Raw genomic sequence first — 23,250 nt, forward strand, 5'->3', positions numbered from 1 at the left:
CTGGCCAGGCACAGTGGCTCATGCCTATTATTTCAGCACTTTGGGCAGACCAGTTGAGGTGAGGAGTTCAAGAGCAGCCTGGCCAACATAGCAAAACCTCGTCTCTACTAAAATGACAAAAATTAGCTGGGCATGGTGGCACACACCTGTAATCCCAAATACTTGGGAGGCTGAGGCAGGGGAATCACTTGAACCTGCGAGGCGGAGGCTAGAGGGAGCCACATTGAGCCACTGTACTCCAGCTTGGGTGACAGAGCAAGACTTTGTCTCAAAAATAAATAAAAGAAATAGGCCAGGTGCAGTGGCTCAGGCCTGTAATCCCAGCACTTTGGAAGGCCGAGGTGGGTGGATCACGAGGTCAGGAGTTCAAGACCAGCCTGGCCAATATGGTGAAAACACATCTCTACTAAAAATACAAAAAATTAGCTGGGTGTGGTGGCAGGTGCCTGTAGTCCCAGCTACCGGGGAGGCTGAGACAGGAGAATCACTTGAATCCTGGCTCAGCAGTTGCAGTGAGCCGAGATTACGCCACTGCACTCCAACCTGGGCAACAAGAGCAAAATTGTCTCAAAATAAATAAATAAATAAGTAACTGCATATTAAAGGACAGAGGCGAGAAGAGTCACATGAACAGCATTAAATAGCTCTCTGACAACATGGCTGGTGACTGGACAGGGTTAGCAACTGAGGAAATCTACCGTCTTCACATACAATTCCACATCTCCAATGCACCCTTCAATTTCCTATTACGGCTTGGTCATCGTCCAGTCAGGCCCCTCCATTTTCTGTAAGCCTCCTTGACAACAGCTTCACTCTGAACATTAGTCCCCTCATTTATAAAGTATGGAAGGAAAGACCATAAGGTCAGTGTGAGGTTTGAACGAACTATAGGAAAGAACTGATGAAAACACTACACAAATGTTTATCATCATTTTTAATTCCATGGCTGTTTTTCTAGCTCAGGGCATTATGACCTTGCATCTGGACAATGACAGTCACTCCCCAACTAGTCTTCATTTCCTTAAGCTCTTACCTCCTTTTATTCAAACTGCCTATCTATCCATCACTCCCATTGGATCAGTCTTCAAAGATTCAGCATCGCCATTTTACTCATCAGAAATTCTTAATGCCTTCCCATCACCTACAGAGTAAAGCCAAAATTCCTTAGTCTGACACTAGAGACTGACCACATTCTGGCCACAGCCTACCATCCCATCTTTACTTCCACCGCATTCCAATCAAAATAGTCTTCTAGCAGCCAACAAACATATGAAAAAAAAGCACATCATCACTGGTCATTAGAGAAATGCAAATCAAAACCACAAGGAGATAGCACTTCATTCCAGTTAGAATGGTGATCATTAAAAAGTCAGGAAACAACGGATGCTGGAGAGGATGTGGAGAATAGAAAGCTTTTATACTATTGATGAGAGTGTAAATTAGTTCAACCACTGTGGAAGACAATGTGGCAATTCCTCAAGTATCTAGAACCAGAAATACCATTTGACCCAGAAAGCCCATTACTGGATTTATATCCAAAGGATTATAAATTATTCTACTATAAAGACACATGCACACGTATGTTTATTGCAGCACTGTTCACAATAGCAAAGACTTGGAACCGACCTAAATGCTCATCAATGATAGACTAGAAAAAGAAAATATGGCACATACACACTGTGAAATACTATGTAGTTATTAAAAAGGATGAGTTCATGTTCTTTGCAGGGACATGGATGAATCTGGAAACCATCATTCTCAGCAAACTGACAAAAGAACAGAAAACCAAATACTACATGTTCTCACTCATAAGTGGGTGTTGAACAACGAGAACACATGGACACACGGAGGGGAACATCACACACTGGGGCCTGTCAGGGGGTGGCTAGGTGAGGGATAGCATTAGGAGAAATTTTTAAAAAAAGAAAAAAAAGACTTTCAAATCTCCAGAGATTCCTCTCACAGCATTTATCTCCTGGTCTAGTGGACTCTCTGCCTTCCACCTATTAAAACTATACTAACTCAAAATTCATCTCCTTAATGCAGTCACCCTAAGCTGACTTCAATTAATTAAAAACCTTCCAACTCCTGTGCCATAATTTCTATCACTCATCATAGAACTAATCATATATGTCTACAGCAATTAATGTACACATTTTTAATTCTCATTTAGCTATTAAGGAATGATTCTCAACCTTCCGTATACATTAGAATCACCTAGGGAATTTCATTTTAATACAGATGTCTAGGCTCCACTTCCAGATTTTTTTATTCAGTTGGTCTTGGGTGGAGCGCTGGGCATCATGATTTCATGTACAGGTAGAACTGAGAGCCACTATATTAAAGGAAGACACTGGGCTCCGCATCTCTTCCTACCACTCCTGGTGTCTATAGCAGCCTCTCAGTAACCAGCTGAATCACAGAACTCATTAACCCAATAGCCACTCTAAGCTGAGGAGTCACAGGAAAGCTCTTGCCCCTTTTGCGTCTAAGTTGGTCTTCCCTATTCCATATTAAAATTTTGACACTTCATCTGCTTTCCTAAGAAACTGTCAGAATGCAGATACCCTTCTTTGGAAATTGTCTTTTCATCTTTGTGCAACACATTTTCAAGGGTGAAACTGACTACTTATAAGTATGGATACCAGGGAAGAGCAAGCAATGCTCTCGTAAACGGACCATGGGCAAACATGTAGCTTCCAACACAGTGAGCAATACCGTTGTTAACAAATGGACGGCAGACTTTTGGAAGCCCCACGAGGATAAATGGGGTGGGACTTATATGCCGTTCTAGAAGCAAAAGGTCTCAACATCAGGGGCAGAAAAAAACATTCATGTTGAATGTCCTGGGGAAAAAAATGTTATCTGTCTGGGCGTGGTGGCTCGCACCTGTAATCCCAGCACTTTGGGAGGTCAAGGCAGGTGGATCACTTGAGGTCAGCTGGCCAACATGGTGAAACCCCATCTCTATTAAAAATACAAAAACCAGCTGGGTAAGGCGGTGGGTGCCTGTAGTCCCAGCTACTTGGGAGGCTGAGGCAGGAGAATCATTTGACCCCGGGAGACAGAAGTTACAATGAGTCAAGACCATGCCATTGCACTCCAGTCTGAGTGACAGAGCGAGACCCTGTCTCAAAAAATAAAATAAAATCACCTTATTTGACTTACATGCGTAATTACTAGTCTTATACAGAATCATACCATTTAAGCTGAAAAGAATCTCAGTCACCATCTAATCTAGCTCCCTCAAGAAACTGAGGTTCAGAAAAGTTAAATGGCTTACTTAAGGTCACACAAGTCAAGACCAGAAAAAAGTCTCCTGGTTTCTATCTACGGGCTCTCCCTACCCTTCTACCCCATGCAATTAAAGTTCTCCACTGTTGTTATAATTCCTTGGCCAATGGGAAGTCCTGGCTAAAGAAAACTACTAAAGTTCAGAGAAAGATAAATGAAGGAAAAGACTTCCAGCTAAAGATGGAGTGTTGGCTCCTTCCTGAAATTCCATTGAAAACAGTTATGTTGCTGTTGTTAAGGAACTAACTGTCAAGGAAATGGAAAGCAAGAAAGAAAACAACAGAATTTTGGAAACTAGAAAACAAATAAATATGTGGCAGGCCCGCTGATGGGAAGCCTGGAAACAACCCAATTACTTCTGCAAAACTTCCAAATGGCTCAAGAATCAGCAGAACATGGTATCTCTAGAAGTGGTGACAAAGAAGGAATTAAAGCAAAAGAATTGTTGACAAATCTGCTTAAGAAACAAAGTCCCTGATCCTCTCCTCTTCCATGCCATAGATCTAGGTGACTAACCCTCCTCAATCCTGGGAGAAAACTAGAGGTTTATTTCTGAAGACCATAAAACACAGGGTCTCTGTCCTGGGAGAGGCTAAGTATACTTTTGGCTGGGAGTACCACATGAAAAGGAGAAGCTTAAGCGAAAGTGTGTAAGTGTACATAGCAATGATGAGGCCACTCAGCTCTCTTCTCCCACCTGGCTCCAGGACATCAGGACTGGACTAAGGGAAAAGTCTTGAAGACACAGTCCCCAAAGAAATGACACAGCCAGATTACCCCTATAGTTAAGCCCACAGTCAGCAAGGCCTAATAGCATGCACAAAGCTTCCAATGGACACTTTTTTCATTTTTTTTTTTTTTTTAAAGATGAGGTCTGGCCATGTTGCCCAGGCTGGACTCAAATTCCTGAGCACAAGCAAACCTCCTGCCTCAGCCTCCCCAGGTAGTTGAAACTACAGGCACACATGACCACGCCCCGCTCAACTGACTTTTTAAAAAAGTCCCACCCTGATAAATGAGAGAAAGACAAGGGTCACCAGACATTTGAGGAAAAATTCTAATATGAATCCAAGGTCAAAGAATAAATGCAAAAAAAGTAAGTTGGAAGAAACAAAAGTTGTACAGAAAAAAAAAGAAAATGTTAAAAAATGAAATCAAAGAATTAAGGGAATATACATGCATGACACAAGGTCACGATACAGCCAAACTAAGACACAGAGAACCAAAAAAAAAAGAGGAGCTATTAGAAAATCAAAAATAAAATAGCAGAAATGAAAAACTCAACAGAAAAGTCAGGACAAAAAGTGGAAAAAGTCTTTCAAAAAAACAAAGCAAAAAAATAAAAAAATTAAAAAATTAAGAAACAGAAAATATAACAAAATTCTAGAATTCAACCAGAAAGTTCAGTGTCTAAAAACAGAAGTTCCAGAAAAAGAAAGCAAAGAACACGGAGTGAGAAACCAATCAAAGAAACATTTTAGGAAAACTTCCCCAAACTTAAGGTTATTTTTAGACTGAAATACAATCAAATTAAGGCACCGCTTGTAAAATTTCACAACTATGGGGATTAGCAAAATATTCAGCAAGCTCAAATGTGAGTTTCATAGAAAGGATTGAAATTCAGAATGGTAATCATCGAGAGTAATGCCAGAGAGTAGAAAACAATGAAGAAAAACTCATAAAGACAGTGATTTCTAATCAAAAATTCTATACTCAGCCAAAGTGCCAATGAAGTAAGACATTTTTCAAATACCCGCAAGGCTTTAACAATTCTACGGCTTGTTCACCTTTCTCAAAAAGCTACTTGGGGATGTAGCCAAAATACCAAAACAAAGCAGGAAGCCAGAAAAGCAAAAACCACAAGAATTTAGAAAACAAGCATTCCAACATAAGAAAGAGGTAAAGGGACCCCTCCCCCAATACATGATGATGAAGGGAAATCCCAAAATGAGTGACACCGAGCGGCCGGCCGAGAGTACAACCAGTCCAAACTGGATCAAGTAAGGAGATGAAACGCTTCTTCTAGGAGACGAAACTTAATGTATGTGGAGAAGAGTTATAAGAAGTTAGTAAGGCCGGGAGCGGTGGCTCAAGCCTGTAATCCCAGCACTTTGGGAGGCCGAGGCGGGTGGATCACAAGGTCAAGAGATCGAGACCACCCTGGTCAACTTGGTGAAACCCCATCTCTACTAAAAATACAAAAAATTCGCTGGGCATGGTGGTGCGTGCCTGTAATCCCAGCTACTCAGGAGGCTGAGGCAGGAGAATTGCCTGAACCCAGGAGGCGGAGGTTGCGGTGAGCCGAGATCGCGCCATTGCACTCCAGCCTGGGTAACGAGAGCGAAACTCCGTCTCAAAAAAAAAAAAAAAAAAAAAAAAGAAGTTAGTAAAATTTAGCCAACTTTAAAAAAATAAAATAATTTCAAGGGAAAACAAATTGTTTAGAAAAGGAAAAATAATCGCAGGTATGCTACAGAGTTCTGCTACCAAAAACAACTACATCGTCATAATGAGGTAAACAATAGTAACAATCTTACTACTAATATAAATATATTGGGAGTGAGAGCAGGAAGTGTGCTCCTGTGTGGGTGGGGGAGTACATGATGAAAGAGAGCTAGATCCTCCATGACAGTAGGAGGAGAAGGAGGAAAAGGTAGAGGAAGAGGAGGAAGCCAATAAATAATACACACAATTGAAATAGCAAGAAGGAGAAATGTAAAGCTACTTAGAGACTGTCAAGAGACAAAATGACAACAAATTTAGTAAAAGCGACTTTTACTCACAGTTCATGAGTCAGAATAGAAATTCTGTAAAATATGTGAGCTCCTGCTGGGCAATGGCAGAACAATGGATTTTGTAAGGTAGGAAAAAGGAAACAGAACAATAGAAAAAAAAAAAAAGCTGATTAGTAACATCAAGTTACTTCAGGTACTTTTTTTGGTAAAGATTAAAACAGAAGGTACTTCCTTATTACACTGATTCGCATAGAGTGTAATCTCCTGTTTTCAGACAAAAAAAAAAAAATGGTCTATTTGGGGATCTACCTGCTCCCTTAAAGCTTCAGTTTGATTATGTAGCACTTAGCATGAGTGACTCTATTTCTGTTTGGCCTGGGTTGTTGGGGTCTAGTGCAGGAGCTCAGTCTAAAACAATGGCTTACCGTAATTTTTGCTTAATAAGATACAGTGGGATGAAAAACTTTGAACAAATGAAAATGATTGCCTCTGAGAATCAGAATATCCTTGGAGAATAGCAGTAGAAAGGTGTATGTTCTACTCTTCTGCCCTAAACAATAAAACACAAAAGCCAGAGGAAGAAAATCCCATTTTCAATGAAATAAAAGGACAGCCTTCAATCCCAAACTACAAACTATGAAACACCTGCTAAATGCTATGAAATCTGGACCAAAATGGGGGAGGAGGCTGAGGGCAGATTTTCCTACAAGTAAACATCATTGTCCTGAGTGGTCAATGTAATGACCTTTTGATAAGATCAGTGAAATCCAGAGGAATAAGCAGACCACAGGAGAATCAGGGAGTATCCCTATGGAATTGCTAGTCACACAGAAAAATAACAAAAATCATTATCATTATCATTATCAAGCTTTTATCACTTTGCACTGTCCCAACCACTAAGCACTTTCAATGTATTAAATCACTTCATTCTCTCAACAACCTTCTGAAGTATGTACTAATACTGTCTACATTTTACAGGTCACAAAGGAAGAATAAGAGCTAGGTTTTAATTCAGGCAATACAATTGCAGGGCCTATACTATTAACTACACTATACAACCTCCCTAGTGGAAAAGAAGGTAGAACTGAAGGAAAAAGTTTAATGAGGTCCCACTTCCAGCCTCCTGGTTTAGGAGCTTGCTAAGTGCAATTGGATTCAATCTCCAGATTTCAATAGAGATAGCCTGTGACTTACAGGGCATCACTAAGAGCCACACCAAACTCTCAATACCGAAACTGAAGGGAGATGTCCTCTCTGAAAGAGGAAATAATAGGTTTGATGTTCTAAATGTTAAAATGAAGATGTAACAAAACCTCAGGATTCCAGCTTTCTCTCTCAGCCACTGCAAACTAAGGATTATGAACATCTTTTTTAAATAAAATTCCTATTCCCTTTGCCTTGGGGACTAACTGCTGAAAGACTGAACATTTAAACACATTAGCCTTTGAACACTAACATTCTGACACAGACAACGGAAACTGTCACTGTATCACCAGTGAGAAACCCAAACCACCAAATTTATACCGTCTGTACAGTGTTGCAAATCTGAATATCTGACAAATAGTTTCACAGTCCAACAATTTTCAGCCAACAAATCTTAAAACCTTTTTCAACTCTCGCCTGTAATCCCAGCACTTTGGGGGCCCGAGGCGGGTGGATCACGAGGTCGAGATCCAGACCATCCTGGTTAACATGGTGAAACCTGTCTCTGCTAAAAACACAAAAAATTAGCTGGGCATGGTGGCGCTTGCCTGTAATCCCAGCTACTCAGGAGGATGAGGCAGGAGAATTGCCTGAACCCAGGAGGTGGAGGTTGCAGTGAGCTGAGATCCCGCCATTGCACTCCAGCCTGGGTAACAAGAGCGAAACTCCGTCTCAAAAAAAAAAAAAAACAAAACCTTTTTTGTCATGAAAGATTCTGCCTGAAAGCAAATAATTTTTATGGCTATGCCAGTTGTCCTGATCTAATACATACATAGCAATGCATTTTACGTATCAAAACATCACTATGTACCCACAAATATGTACAATTATTACTTGTAAATTTAAAAAATTTAAAAAAGAAAATAGGCCAGCCACCATGACTCACACCTGTAATCCCAGCACTTTGGGAGGCTGAGATGCGCAGATTATTTGTGGCCAGAAGTTCAAGACCAGCCTGGCCAACATGTTGAAACCTTGTCTCTACTGATAAATAGAAAAATTAGCCAGGCATGGTGGCACACATCTGTAGTCCCAGCTACTAAGAAGGCTAAAGCATGAGAATAGCTTCAACCTGGGAGGCAGATGTTGCAGTGAGCCGAGATCAGGCCACTGCACTCCAGCCTGGGTACTAGAGTGAGACTGTCTCAAAAAAAAAAAAAAGAAAAGAAAGAAAGAAAAGAATAATAACTTTAAAAAAAATAACTGATGACTAGAACAGCCTAGCCTAGTCAATATGATTTTTCATAATATTTTAAGTCAAAAGAACAGAGATGCTAAATGGGAAAGGAAATCAGAGATAGAAGAAAATAAAAGTGACTGTGAGTTACCAAATGATATAATGGAATGGACTATAGTAAATAAGAAAAAAAGGGCCCCGATAACAGAATTGGGAAAGGACGGATTATTTATAAGAGCAAACAAACAGTAATTAGAGGTTGTTAAAATTCTCATCTTATTAGCTTTAGTTTTATATTATGTGCCATATCTGGCCAATATACTGCAATATTTTACCTACAGAATTAGCAATATTATATATTCAATCTAATACTAAATTATACGATTCAACCTAATAGCAATATTATATAATACAATATTATATAATTCACTAATTAGGTGATGTCCTAGTATTATTAAAAGTTAATTAAGGCCGGGCGCCGTGGCTCAAGCCTGTAATGCCAGCACTTTGGGAGGCCGAGGCGGGCGGATCACGAGGTCAAGAGATCGAGACCATCCTGGTCAACATGGTGAAACCCCGTCTCTACTAAAAATACAAAAAATTAGCTGGGCATGGTGGCGCGTGCCTGTAATCCCAGCTACTCGGGAGGCTGAGGCAGGAGAATTGCCTGAACCCAGGAGGCGGAGGCTGCGGTGAGCCGAGATCGCGCCATTGCACTCCAGCCTGGGTCACAAGAGCGAAACTCTGTCTCAAAAAAAAAAAAAAAAAAAAAAAAAAGAAGTTAATTAAAGCCCTCAGTTTACAAACTTCTACATCAGAACTGGTGACCTTATTTCACATCTCATCACAGGTTTATGACAAAGTTACTGTTCGCAATTTCATCACAAGTTTATGACAAAGTTACTATTTGTTTGCAATTTTAGGATATTTAGTGCAAATAAACATCAAACTGACCTTAATCTGAGAAATCAGATGCTGTGGTGCTTGTCAACAGTATCAGGTTATAGTTCAATTCAAAAGTACCAAATGGGTAGCTCTTATATAAGAACAAATCTTACCACATTCTCTTCTGCAATATATACTCTCAGCTTCCTGTGGTCCCAGCTACTCAGGAGGCTGAGGCAGGAGAATTGCTTGAACCCGGGAGGTGGAGGTTGCAGTGAGCCAAGGTCGTGCCACTGCACTCCAGCCTGGCGCCTGGTGACAGAATGAGACTCTGTCTCAAAAAAAAAAAAAAAAAAAAAAAAAAAAAATATATATATATATATATATATATATATATATATATATATATATATATATATTCTCAGCTTAAAGCCCCAATTTTCTTTTGTAAAAGGAGATTAAATAGCAGAAATACAACAAGAAAAAATACTAGGATGATTTCAATCAAAATAGAGTATATTCTAGGTTCCCCATTTACATCATAAATTGGAGTTATTCCAGAATTAGGCAACATTTTAGTGCTCAAAATGAAGTAACACTGTACACCTCTATCTTTCTGAGCTATTAAATAAAGGCACCCTGTAATAACCTGTATTTTCTTAAAGTCTTACATATTTCTCCTTTCAGTCAGTTGATACGCAGCAGGCCATACAGTTTTGAGTATTCATCAGCTAACCTGCTGAAGCTAGACAAGGTGAGGAATCCAAACACCAAGAGAGCTGTTAAAACCCTCATCTTTCACTACCAATAGCATCCAAAGAGAGGATAAGAGAAGTCCTCTTGAGACAAAAGTTAAAAGGCCAGCTGATTTCTCATCTCTCCTGATACCATATGCCCTACCTCCGTCCACTACCACAGGGTAGATGATTACAGCATTGGAACTACAGGACATGTGAACCTAGAAACAGACTAAGAGGTGCTGCCTAGGAATAGCTGTTTCTTATTGTCCGTATGCAGGTATAGGCATTGATTTAACTCCTTTAAGACAGGTTCGGGTCTCACAGTGCAGGTCTTCCCTGTGGTCACTGGCTACGATTGGGAATGAGGGCCTCCACTCTTATAAGAAAGAAGGAGATAAACAGAGCAATGGATATAGAAAGAAGTTTTAGAAAAGATACCATGTGCAATACCTCCAAGAATCTAACACATTTATTTATTATACAGGAGATTCATAATTAAGTGGTTCTAGAGAGAAGCAAAAATTGTCAGATATTAAAACAGCCATTAATCAACTGACCACTTTGGCCCTGCTCCAATATCCCTTCCACATTCATAGGTTCTGCTTCTTTGCTGTTCATCTCTCACTGAATGAGAAAAGCAACAGTCAACAATAATTGCAAATAAAATATCAAATCTTCCAAAGATTAGGCATTTTAAGAAATGCTGTCAGAGAACCCCTCCAACCACACTCAATGCCACTGGGAGATAAGGATCTTAAAGTTAGCTAGTTAATAATAATAACACAATAGAAGTATCAAATAATAATAACACAATAGAGGCATCAAAATTAGACTAATTTTTATAACTAAAATATTAAGATACACTGTGGCAGACTGCTTCTTACCTCTCTCCACACCCACAGCCCCCCACGCACACCCCTGCACACCAATTCATTTTCCCATTCTTTCTGCACATAGACTGGAATATATTTATATTTACATGTATTTATATATTTATATTCCCCAGCCTTCTTTGCAGTAGACTGTGGCCATATGACTAAGCTGATGCCAAAAGGATGCTTGATAGAAGTGATATGTACTCCTTCCAGGCCATTTTCAACTTAAAGACAAGCTATTTCCCCAGGATTTAGGGCATTTTCCAGCCTCCCACAGGGCAGACTCAACTTCCCTTATGCATCCCAGCATTACTCAGAAAAAACAAGATGGGCCCTGATCCTGGAATGATTTAATGGAGCAGAGCGTAGACCAGCTCACTTACTTTGTGAGAGACAGGTAAACTTCTATCTTATATTAGAAATTACATGGCCTCCTTTTTTTTTTTTTGAGACGGAGTTTCGCTCTTGTTACCCAGGCTGGAGTGCAATGGCGCAATCTTGGCTCACTGCAACCTCTGCCTCCTGGGTTCAGGCAATTCTCCTGCCTCAGCCTCCTGAGTAGCTGGGATTACAGGCACGCGCCACCATGCCCAGCTAATTTTTTGTACTTTTAGTAGAGACGGGGTTTCACCATGTTGACCAGGATGGTCTCGATCTCTTGACCTCATGATCCACCTGCCTCGGCCTCCCAAAGTGCTGGCATTACAGGCTTGAGCCACTGTGCCCGGCCCACATGGCGTCTTTTTTATCGTGGTTTAATCTTTATTCTATGAAAAAAATCCTTGCAAAAACTGGTAAAGCTTCCTAACGCATTTGAAAAAAAAAAAAAAGGCTCGCTTTTGAATTGTGCTGACAAACTCACATGTAAAGGAAGTCAAAATTTTAATCATATGTTTTTGTCAGAAAAATGATACCAAGGAAATACTAGATTCACTCTTTGTTCTGTGAATTAGTTATAATCTACATGGTTCTAAATCTGAGATAAACTATTATTATCATTTTATTTTTCAGGATAAAGTCTGAATCATATCAAGTTTTTTCTCTTTTACTATTTACTGTGAAATATAACTGGATTCACTTTAACTGGCAAATTCTGACACCAATTCTCTGATGAGGGAATTTCTTGACTAAAACAATTATTTCTCTATTTCTTGCTACTACCAAGGGAAACAGTAACAAGTGAAAATAAGACACACATAACAAATTTCTCAGTGGGTAAAGTGATTTTCAGTGCCTTTTACTAGGAGAAAGTATCAGAATAAAGAATAAATTATAGCCGGGCGCGGTGGCTCAAGCTTGTAATCCCAGCACTTTGGGAGGCCGAGGCGGGTGGATCACAAGGTCGAGAGATCGAGACCATCCTGGTCAACTTGGTGAAACCCCGTCTCTACTAAAAATACAAAAAATTAGCTGGGCATGGTGGCGTGTGCCTGTAATCCCAGCTACTCAGGAGGCTGAGGCAGGAGAATTGCCTGAACCCAGGAGGCAGAGGTTGCGGTGAGCCGAGATCGCGCCATTGCACTCCAGCCTGGGTAACAAGAGCGAAACTCCGTCTCAAAAAAAAAAAAAAAAAAGAATAAATTATATATAAAATAATCAAATACCAATGTTTGTTTCTTGGCCACAGTATTCTAAATATTTTTAATAAGAAACATTCATCCATGTCTATATATTCTTTTCTCAATGTTTTTAAAATAGGAATGAAGAATCCAAGTCATTTGTGGATTCAATTTTTTTCTTTCTTTTTTTTTTTTTTTTTTTTTTTTGAGATGGAGTCTTACTCTGTTGCCCAGCTGGAGTGCAGGGGCATGATCTCTGCTCACTGCAACCTCTGCCACCTGGGTTCAAGCAATTCCCCTGCCTCAGCCTCCTGAGTAGCTGGGAGTACAAGCATGTGCCACCACGTCCAGCTAATTTTTTGTATTTTAGTAGAGACAGGGTTTCACCATGTTGGCCAGGCTGGTCTTGATCTTCCTGACATTGTGATCTGCCCACCTTGGCCTCCCAAAGGGCTGGGATTACAGGAGTCAGCCACCGTACCCAGCCAAGTGAATTCAATTTTTTTTTACAAATGAGAAGCTTCCTTTAACAACAACAACAACAAAAAATTATGAACAAAATAGAGAGATTCAGGAGGGTCTGACATATATTTAGTCTTAAGAGACCTCTCAACTAAAATGTATGAGACAATTATAGTAACTTGCATACTAACAATATTGATGATATCAAGGTTCATTGGTAATATTTATTTGATAATATCAAGATTTGATTATATTAAGACAGTGTTAGGTTGTTTATGATTTGCTGTGTGAGCGTGTGTGTGTGTGTGTGTGTGTGATGGTATGGTGATTATATTTTTCAGAGTTCTTAACTTTTAGAGACATATACTGAAAAATTCACAGAAAATAATGTCTGTGGTTTGCTTCCTAATCTGAAGGGTATGGGAGAGTATAGACAAAATAAAATTGTTCATGAGTTGATAACTATCGAAGTTTAGTGATAAGTACCAAGGGTTCTTTATATCATCTTATTTTTACTTATGTTTGAAATTTTCCACAATAAAAAGTGTTTAAAACATATTTATGGGAATAACATAGTTTTCCATGTCACAGTCCTCAAACACTTCAGAGTTGGCAAGAAAAAAGAGAAAAGGGTAAAAGGAGGAAGAGAAAGGAGGGAGGGGGAAAAAGTACCAAAGCAGACAACTAATACAAGAAAAAAGTGGGTGGGCTCACCTTCCCCAAGGAACATTATTACTGCCCTACCTACCTCAACACAAGTACCTTCCAATGGTCCCAGTGATTCCTGTGGACCAGGAGAACTTTGTGCTAATATAATCTGCACTACCTCTTCTCAGACACAAAGGAATATGTGATTTTTAGCTACCAAAAATAAAACGACGGTCTAATGTAACATTCGTCCTCATTATAACTCCTCTCTTTCTTCTATTTCCTTTCCTTTTCCCTGTTCAATTTCATGAAAGCTGAAGTTTTTTTTCAACTCTACATCATGATAAAAAGAAGATTCTCTACAGGCCAACAAAGTGCCAAAGCACAGTGGGCAGTCAGGCCAAGTGAGTACATTCAAACTGCAGACTTTTTATAAAAGAATCATTAGAAAGACCACCAAAGGTCAGTGTCATAACTGGAACTGCACAGCACACTAGATCATAAAGGCACATTTGGCCAGAGAAATATCTGCCCTTATTACTAAAGGTTGTGGAGCTCAGTTAATGAAGAATTTCAAAAACTGAGATGCCAGCTGTTATATATTTGATCTCTACCAGGAAAAAAAAAAACTGTTAAAAACACTAGTATTCCACAGAAAACATTCTCATAGATGATTTGTAACAAATAAAAATTATAAACAATACTCAAAAAGTATCATGGATGTATGTCATGATCTAACTACTCTTTGGAAAGTGTCTAATGACATTGTCATAGTTCCCATCTGTAATGAAGTAAATTGACAATGGACTTTTCTGTTCTTTGCTCTATTCATCATTGTCATTATCTGTCCCAGTTATGATATGCAATGCAGCTATTTTTTTTAAATACCTGTAAATTCACAGACACTCTTCTCATGGGTCTATGTCACCTCCCCTTGAATTGGAGTAGGCTTGTGAGTCCTTTGACTAATACAGGACAGCAGAAATGCCTGAGTCTATGACATAAAAGCCAAGTAGCTCCTGCTTAATTATTTTAGACATCTAGCTCTTTGAATATTCTCCCTCTTGGAATCCAGCCACTATACTGAGAGAAGCCCATTGCAAGTAGAGAAATCACATACGGTTCTATCGCAGAATTCTTGCTGAGCTCAGTCTTCAAATCATCTCAGCCCAGAAGCCAGATACACGAGTAAGAGATCTTCAGATGATTCCAGCCCCTTGTGGTTAAGTCACCCCCCGCAATTAAAGTTTTCCAAGATAAGAGGCTTGATGTTCCCAATGTGAACTAATTTTAACCTTCAGAATCCATGAGCGTAATAAAATGGTTGTATCCCTTTACATCTTGGATGGTTTCTAACACAGCAAAAGTTTAACAGGACATATAATATAAGAGCATTCTTGACCACCTCATTCTCATTTCATTCATCTCTTATCCTTGTCAATTTTCTTCCTTCCCTCAAATGTTTCCTTTTCTTCACTCAACCATCTTTTTACCATTTTCATTTCATGAGCTAATCTATCCACAGAAATAGTTTCAGACATTCATGATTATTCATTCTGACATTTATTGCACAGCCATGATGTATTAGGAACCATGGATGAGCAGTGAAGTAGTTACAAAGATGAACAAGACATGATCTTTGCTCTAGAGAAAAATGGGAAAAGAGTGCCTTAAAAACAAATAGTGGCCAGGCGCTGGGGCTCACGCCTGTAATCCCAGCTCTTAGGGAGGTAGAGGCAGGAGGATAGCTTGAGCCCAGGAGTTTGAGACCTGCCTGGGCAATATAGCGAGACCCCGTTCTCCACAAAAAGGAAAAAAAAACAAAAAGACAAAAAAAAAAAAATAGTGGCACTATAATCTATTAAGGGCTATAAAAGTGGTAATGTTCAGTGTCTTGCTACACTGGTAAACAAGTCAATGTCCAATTTCTTCCAGTGCTGTGTGAAATTCTGAAAATCAAATTTACTTATATAAGCAACATAGACCCAAAACAGAATAAATTAATGTTTGTGTACAAGTTAGACATATACATAAATCTCAATTCTGTTCCACACCAATTTCTCAAAAGCATATTTCCAAGTCTTTTTTTCCCCTCCGAGTATTCTGTCTTCCACAAACCATACAAAAGAAAATACAATATTCGGCATGATCTAGCACCCGAACACTGCCTGAAATACGCTGGGTACTTGGTCAGTATTTATTGGAGACATTGATTTCACTTTACACAGCTTGCCGGTGTTTACTTCAGAAGCCAAATCTCAAAGGTAGCAGAAGCATCTACTTCAGATCTTTCAACGTTTGCAGTTCCTTCTACTGTCACTGGGCAAACACGAAAGAAAACTCTTATTTCAAAAGCCACACAGATAAGGAGGGAGCACCGAATATTGATTTGCATCTTAAACCAGCCAAGTCTTGGAACCAGAAGTTAACAAGCAACCTAGATGATCCTTTTTATTCAGAGATGCCCCTGATGATCAGTTCTGTCCTATGCAGGACGTTCTTTTTTCTGAGGGAGGCCAGAAGCTTGGAGGTTACTCATCTGAGAGGCCCAGGCCTGAGTTTCATGTGTCTCCAATGTGTGAAGTGACGGTGTTTCAACCAAACTCTCATGCTCTTATCTGTTTAATATGACAAGTTTTATCCACCATTATTCTAAATTTTCTATTAATATATAAAGTGAACCTCATGATATAAAAGGACACTCTCTTCCCTTAACTGACATGCAACTGGGAAGCGGACTTACAAGCTCTGTGGGCCTTGTGATATCATTAAGATTAATGTGGTTGAGGCGGAGAATCTATAATGTTCTATTTAGCCTTCAAATGTAATTAGTCCATGTAGCTTGATCTAGAAACCCACTTGTTCTCCATTTTACTACTGTGTTAAACAGAAAATTCAGCCAACTAGAGGGCAGGCCTGTACCTTCTGATATATTAAAGGACCCAATTTTTAATCTATTTCCTGACAAAACTGGAGGAGACATAGCAATGTTCTTTAAACATTATCCTGAAGATTTTTTTTACTGATGTCCAGTATCTTATTTCACTCATTATTTTTACCAGAACTTCTGGCCAAGAACCCAGATTTTAGTAGAAAGAACCTAAACAGGTAAGTCTGCTTAACCTGGCTCTAAATCTTAGCTTTGCCATTTATTCACTTTAAACAAGTTACTTAACTCCTTAGAGACTGCTTTTTTATCTGTAAAATGAGGGTGACGATGATACCAACCCTAAAGGATTATCATGAGAAGTAAGAAAAATCCACATAAAATTTCTTACACATACCAAACACTCAGGAAAGCAGTTGGTCAGTTGGTCATTGCCTGGTGCTTATTCTGAATTGATTCACATTTACACACTCAACAACTGCTATGTGAACACCTGCCAAATGCCAGATATGTTATCAAAATAAACATAAGACAAGGCCATTAAGATACTCATGCCCTAGTAAAAGGGACAGACATGACAGAAGCTAACAATTTCATTACCATGTGATCAATGATGGTTACAAGCTTCACCTCTGCCTGGAGATCACAGGTAGAGAGATAATCAGCAAAGGTGATGCCCACGCTGGGCTAAAAAGCCCAGTAAGTTGGTAGATGGTGGGGCAAGAGCACATCCCAGGCCAAGAGCTCAGCATTGTGAAATGCAAGATGAGTATGAAGAAACGCAGAAAGAAAGAAACAGCTTCCATTAATTTAAATATATCCCATTTCAATACTCCTTCCTCTCCCCACACTCAATCTGCATACACACATTTCTAATATTTAAAAAGAAACTAAAACCCTGTATTAGTCCATTGTTACTCTGCTGATAAAGACATACCAGAGACTGGGCAATTTACAAAGGAAAGAGGTTGAATTGGGCTCACAGATCCACGTGGCTGGGGAAGCCACACAATCATGGTGGAAAGCAAGAGGACAAGTTACATCTTACATGCATGGCAGCAGGCAAAGACAGGAGCACTGTGCGCTTTTTATAACCATCAGATCTTGTGAGACATATTCACTATCGGAACAGCATCGGAAAGGCCTGCCCCTCTGATTCAGTTACTTCCCACTGGGTCCCTCCCACAACATGTGAGAATTCAAGATGAGATTTGAGTGGGGACACAGCCAAACCATATCAAACCCAAAATGACTTCTTTCCAGTCTTAGGTTTATTTCTTCACTCATTTTTCAACCATGTTATTTAAACTCTACTCTATATCAGGTACTGTGACAGTGATATAACATTCCACATGGAAAAATGATTCTGCCTTCATCAACCTCACATTTCTGTGTGGTTTTGATCTAATTCCTCAAAGAGCTTTCCCCTGCAACATCCTTCTTCTCAAATACTACATATAGGACAGAGAGATATTGTATCTAAGACATTAGACAGCTGACTCTGAGATGTGGGCACTCTAAGATTAGAGATCACTGGATTCAAACTTCTCAATTGAGAGGTGAAATAATTAAAGCCCCAAAAAAGCAGAGCTGAGAGATATCACCTCCCTCCCTTTGTTCATTAATATAGTTATCAATATCTTAATCCTTAAAAATTAGACATCGACCAAAACTATTGTTTGAAAACTCTAGATTAAAATTATAAATTTTCCAAAATTATTCAAAGACTTCACACACACACACAGATACACACATAAACACAAACACAACACACACAAAATCACACAGTTCTTTAAAGCTTCACCCCACCCACTATTTAATTTCATTAAGTAAGTTAATACACATTAAACACTTAGAATAGTTACCTGGCACATAAATGCCATTTAAGTGTTTACTATGAATATTACTGTTTTAACTTAATCTTCATAGCATTACAAGTAATCACTAAAACATTAAAGTATACAGGAGTAGATGGCACTTTGGCAGGCACTATTTTGTAAATGAATAAATAAAAGCTAAGATAATAAAGTCAAAATATATAAACATCATAATAATACCTTTGAGACTAGTAATCTAGTATCTTTATTCTCAGACTTCTTAGAAAAAGTTTGAATACCTTAAATAGCTGAAGAGCTACATTAAAAACATTTATTTTTGGCCAGGCATGATGGCTCATGTCCATAAGCCCAGCACTTCAGGATGCCAAGACAGGTGGATCACTTGAGGTCAGGAGTTTGAGACCAGCCTGACCAACGTGATGAAACCCTCTCTCTACTAAAAACACAAAATTAGCCAGGCACGGTGGCACACACCTGTAATCCCAGCTACTTGGGAGGCTGAGGCAGGAGAATCACTTGAACTCAGGAGGCAGAGGTTGCAGTGAGCCAAGATCACACCACTGCACTCCAGCCTGAGTGACAAGAGAGCTACTTCATCTCAAAAAAAAAAAAATTATTTTTATGGATTTATTATATTTATCTTACCTACCTACAGAGAAAAACTGAGACATGATTCAATTTAAAAATGCATGAACAAAATTTAACCAAGGAAGAATAAGATTTTTGCACTGCAAACTGCAAAACGTTGTGGAAACAAATTTTTATATATTTTTTTTTCATAAAATTTTAGGTTTTGGGGTACATGTGCAAAACATGCAGGATTGTTGCATAGGTACATGGCAATGTGGTTTCCTGCCTCCGTCCCAATGTCACCTATATCTGGCATTTCTCCCCATGTTATCCTTCCCCAACCTCCCTACCCCTCACTGTCCCTCCCCTATGCCCCACCAACAGACCCCAGTGTGTAATGCTCCCCTCCCTGTGTCCATGTGTTCTCACTGTTCAACACCAGCCTATGAGTGAGAATATGCAGTGTTTGTTTTTCTGTTCTTGTGTCAGTTTGCTGAGAATGATGGTTTCTAAATTATCCAAGTCCCTACAAAGGACATGAAATCATCTTTTTTATGGCTGCATAGTAGTCCATGGTGTATATGTGCCACATTTTCCTTGTCCAGTCTATCATCAATGGGCATCTGGGTTGGTTCCAGGTCTTTGCTATTGTAAACAGTGCCACAGTGAACATACGTGTGCATGTGTCTTTATGATAGAATGATTTATAATCCTTTGGATATATACCCAGTAATGGGATTGCTGGGTCAAATGGAATTTCTATTTCCAGTTCCTTGAGGAATTGCCACACTGTCTTCCACAATGGTTGAACTAATTTACACTCCCATCAAAAATGTAAAAGTATTCCTATTTCTCCACATCTTCTCCAGCATCTGTTGTCTCCAGATTTTTTAATGATCATTATTCTAACTGACATGAGATGGTTTTGATTTGCATTTCTCTAATGACCAGTGATGATGAGCATTTTTTCATGTTTGTTGGCCTCCTGTATGTCTTCTTTTGAAAAGTGTCTGTTCATATCCTTCACCCACTTTTGAATGGGTTTGTTTGCTTTTTTCTTGTAAATCTGTTTCAGTTCTTTGTAGATTCTGGATATTAGCCCTTTGTCAGATGGGTAGATTGCAAAAATTTTTTCCCATTCTGTTGGTTGCTTGTTCACTCTAATGATTGTTTCTTTTGCTGTACAGAAGCTCTGGAGTTTAATTAGATCCCATTTGTCTATTTTGGCTTTTGTTGCCAATGCTTTTGGTGTTTTAGTCATGAAGGCCTTGCCTATGCCTGTGTCCTGAATGGTTTTGCCTAGATTTTCTTCTAGGGTTTTTATGGTGTTAGGTCTTATGTTGAAGTCTTTAATCCATCTGGAGTTAATTTTAGTGTAAAGTGTCAGAAAGGGGTCCAGTTTTGGCTTTCTGCACATGGCTAGCCAGTTTTCCCAACGCTATTTATTAAACAGGGAATCCTTTCCCCATTGCTTGTTTTTGTCAGGCTTGTCAAAGAGCAGATGGTTGTAGATGTGTGGCATTGCCTCTGAGGCCTCTGCTCTGCTCCATTTGTCTATGTCTCTGTTTTGGTACCAGTACCATGCTGTTTTGATTACTGTAGGCTTGTAGTATATTTTGAAGTCAGGTAGCATGATGCCTCCAACTTTGTTCTTTTTGCTTAGGATTTTCTTGGCTATGCAGGCTCTCTTTTAGTTCCACATGAAGTTTAAGGTGGTTTTTTCCAGTTCTGTGAAGGTAGCTTGATAGGGATAGCATTGAATCTACAAATTACTTTGGGCAGTATGGCCATTTTCACATTACTGATTCTTCCTAACCATGCACATGAAATGTTTTTCCATGTGTTTGTGTCCTCTCTTACTTTCTTGAGCAGTGGTTTGTAGTTTTCCTTGAAGAGGTCCTTTACCTCCTTTGTTAGTTGTATTCCTAGGCATTTTATTCTCTTTGTAGCACTTGTGAATGGCAGTTCATTCTTGATTTGGCTCTCTTTAAGTCTGTTATTGCTTTAGAGGAATACTTGTGATTTCTGCACATGGATTTTGTATCCTGAGACTTTGCTGAAGTTGCTTATCAGTTTAAGGAGATTTGGAAATAAATTAAAGAAGACCTAAATAAATGGAAAGACATCTCACATTCATAGATGAAAGACATGATATTGTGAAAATGGAGATGTTTCCCAAATGGATCTACTGAGTCAATAAATTCTCTATTAAAATCCCAATAACCTTTTCTGCAGAACTGGACAAAGTAATTCTAAAACTCATGCAGTAATGAATAGACAAAACTATCTTGAAAAAAAAAGAACAAAGTTGGAGAACTCACACTCCCAATTTTGAAATTTACTGTAATGGCATATAATCAAAACTGTGTAGTACTCCATAAGGATAGATATATAGATCCACAACCCAGAATTAAGGATCCAGAAATAAATTCATACATCTGTAGCCAGTTATTTTTGACCAAGATGTCAAGACCATTCAATGGGAAAAGAAAAATATTTTCAACAATGGTATACAGATAACTGGATACAAATAAATTTGGACCTCAACCTCACACCATATACAAAAATTAACTCAAAATGGGTCAAAGATTTAATTAAAGAACTAAAATTATAAAACCCTTAGAAGAAAACATAGGTATAAATTTTTATGACCTTAGATTAAACAATGGTCTCTTAAATATGACATCAAAAGCATAAGCAACAAAAAAAAAATAGGTAAGTAGGACTTCATCAACTTAAAAATTTTTCTGTGGCATTATCAAAGGTTACAAAAAGGATCCTACAGAATGAAAAACATATTTGTGGATGATATATCTGATAAGGGTCTAGTATCCATAATATATAAAGAACACTTACAATTAAACAAGAAAAAAACAAAATAACCCAATGTTAAAATGGGCAAAGAACTCGAATAGACATTTCTCAAAAGAATATATATAAATGGGCAACAAACATATGCAAAGATGTTCAACATCATTAGTCATTACAAAATGCAAACCGACACCATGAGACACCACTTCACACACACTAGGATGAATATAATCTAAAAAATAGAAACTAAACAAGTATTAGCAAGAATGTGGAAAAATCAGAACCCCCATATATTGCTGCTGGAAATGTAAAATGGGACAGCTATTATAGAAAACAGTTTGGTAGTTCCTCAAAACTTAAACATAGAATTTTCATATGACTCAGCATTTCCACTCCTAGGTATATACCCAAGAGAATTAAAAACACATTTACACAAAAACTTGTATATGAATGCTCATGCAGTACTACTCACAACACAAAAAAGTGAAAACACAAATGTCTACTAACTGATGAATGAAATATTATCTTATTCCACCCTAAAATGGAATGAAATACTGATATATGGTATAACATGAATGAACCTTGAAAACATTATTTGGATAAAAGAAGCCAGATGCAAATGGTCACAAGTTGTATGGAATACTTTCACATAAAATGTCTAAAGTAGGCAAGTCTATACAAACAGAAAGTAGATTACTGATTGGTTGGGAAGAGGGGAGAATTGGGGGTGTGGAGTTTCTTTTTGGGATAATGGAAATCTTTTGGAATTAGACAGTGGTGATGACTGCATAACATCATAAATATAGTAAAAACCACTAGACTGTAATCTGTAAAGTGATTTAAACGGCAAATTTTATGTTAACAATACATGGACAACATGTAAATATACAGATGAGAATTAAAACTAAAAGGAGAAGTCAGAAACCAAAACGCAGAAAGAAGAAAACAGAGTGGAACTCAAGTTTATGCAGGGTTTGGTTCTCACATCAACATATAGGGTAAAAACTGAACACAGTCAATTAGCCTTGAGTCTTCCACAGGAGACCCAGGTCACACTGCAGACTGACACTCTCTGGATACATCCAACACAGTACCAGCAGATATGGACAGAAGCATTGGAAGTTCTATCAGTTAGCTTTTGATTAGAACAAAAACAAAGCCCACTCCATAATTAGTAGCATATAAATAATAAAAACATATTGTTTCTCATGATTCTTCAGGTTGGTTGGGAAGACCTGGCCTGGATGTCTACGATGGCCTCATTCATACTTCTGGCACCTGTAAGCTATCAGCCAGGGCACATGTGGCCTCTTGTACAGGACAAAGTGGGCTTGCTCATATAGTTCTTAGAATTCTAAGTGCAGTAAGAGAGAGCACACCCCAGTACACAGCACATTGCACATCCCTGAACGCTTTATATTTATTTGTCCTTGTGTCACACCCCCAAGGCTAGGATCAGTACAGGAGGCAACTACTCGAAGTGAGCAGCACCAGGAAGGGAATGATGCAGGGTTTTTTGCAAACAATCCAGCCCACAGAAGAATCACTTTGGGGTTTTTTGGTTTA

At 38.7% G+C, this 23,250-nt stretch overlaps 1 protein-coding gene across 4 annotated transcripts in view; it reads right to left on the reverse strand.

Moving 5' to 3' along the window:
* The window catches only part of TEC (tec protein tyrosine kinase), a 140,357-nt gene that overhangs the window by 92,668 nt on the left and 24,439 nt on the right, over positions 1 to 23,250 (reverse strand). Inside the window, exon 2 of one of the 4 annotated variants that reach the window (XM_074396095.1) lies at positions 9,468 to 9,625. The exons of the other annotated variants lie outside the window; for them this stretch is intronic. The gene's annotated coding sequence lies outside the window, so the exon portion shown is untranslated. The remainder of the gene's footprint in view (positions 1 to 9,467; positions 9,626 to 23,250) is intronic. 4 annotated transcript variants of the gene reach the window in all.

The sequence above is a fragment of the Saimiri boliviensis genome, chromosome 3 (assembly GCF_048565385.1).
Source record: "Saimiri boliviensis isolate mSaiBol1 chromosome 3, mSaiBol1.pri, whole genome shotgun sequence".
Taxonomy (NCBI): domain Eukaryota; kingdom Metazoa; phylum Chordata; class Mammalia; order Primates; family Cebidae; genus Saimiri; species Saimiri boliviensis.